This window comes from Dysidea avara, chromosome 12 (genome assembly GCF_963678975.1).
Source record: "Dysidea avara chromosome 12, odDysAvar1.4, whole genome shotgun sequence".
NCBI lineage: Eukaryota > Metazoa > Porifera > Demospongiae > Dictyoceratida > Dysideidae > Dysidea > Dysidea avara.
Window position 1 is genome coordinate 2668753 of NC_089283.1, and position 1595 is coordinate 2670347.

Sequence of the window (1595 nt, forward strand, 5' to 3'; positions counted from 1 at the left end):
TTTTACAAGTCAAACATGCTGGTTTACCTCTCTACATCCCTTCTGCTTGGACCATTCAATCACCTTCGTCTGTGTAGGCACCTTTCTTCGGTTTCTTGAAAACGTCAGAGCACGCCAATATGGCGCAACAGTTAATGCTTATTTTGTTTCATTGGTTCCATGCAAAAATGACAAGAAAACCAGCAGAAATGTAATAGAGCGAAAATGGAGTTAGTCTAGCTCTAAATATTGTACTCTACAGGTTTATACAAATGATTACCGAAATGAAAATTCCGATTATCAAAAACCACAATCGAAATTTCCATCCGTGTAGAGTTCCGAAGGGTGGATATTTAAAACTTGACTAACTCCAGTTGGGTTGTGTAATATTTCTGCTGGATTTTCGTGGAATCAATGAAACAAAATAAGCAGTAAGTGGTGTTGATGGTTGCGCCCAAGTGGCGTGCTCTGACATTTTCAAGAAACTGAAGAAAGGTGCCTACACAGGCGAAGGTGATTGAAATGTCCAGTAAAGATTTAGAGAGGCAAACCAGCATGTTTGACTTGTAAAACTTCCTAAAACTGATGACAAATGGTGAGATGGGCATTTTGATGGATTTTGGCCTCGATAAGAGAGCCGCCATGCAGTGCCACCCTATGGACGAATATAACTAAACAAGGATGCAGCATGACTTTAGAGAGGCAAAGCATCACGTTTGATGTGCAAGATTTCTTTAACGCATTGTAAATTGGTCGATATCGGCAAAATTCGTGGATATCGGCATTTGGCGGTTTTTGAGGTCGCTAGAAGAGCTGCCAGACCAACCCTATGAATGAAAGCTACTGGCTATGGGTCTAGCAAGCTTTTGAGAAGTAAACTAGCACATATGGCTAGCAAAGGTTCCCGTCAGTGAATAAAATCGGCATATTTGACGAATTTTTGACAGCCGTCGAGCTCAGCCAGATGGCAAACAACTTTGGAATTCCATGATATTTGGTGTGGTAGTAGTTGGACCCATGCCAGACCAGTTTGACCTGGGAGGGTTACTTTGGCATCGCTACTGTGTGCTTCAGTGGCATCGAAACGTTTTTCGAGTCCGAAATTTCATTTTCGCGATGCTGCGGCTGGAAATCGCTCCAGACAATGCAGCCACTGATGGTTTTAGTTTAGAGCACAGTTAGTAAGAAAGGTTGAGAGTGCATATTATAGCTTTCAAAGACATTTACTTGAAGATATAGCAAAAAATCTCGTGATTTGTAAGCATATTCGCCGATTTGCACGACAAGACGTTAATGAAAAATAACACCAATCTGGCATTTTCTAAGTGGTACCTTGCCTAGCATTTGTGGGTGGTTTGGTAGTTGATTCTCGGAGGTCGAAATTTCACGTTGCGGACCCTATAATAGTTGTGTCCAGCATACATACCTTTTGTGCTGGGGGTGATAGGCGGGAAAATATATATATAATAACTGGTAGGGAACTAATTCTACACACGGCACACGAAATGACGAGGAAACACGTGCTGACACGTGAAAATAATCTAAAATGATGTCATGAACAAGATGGCCGCGTTAGGACAAGTTGCAAATAAATTAATTTTAGACGCGCTTTGTGC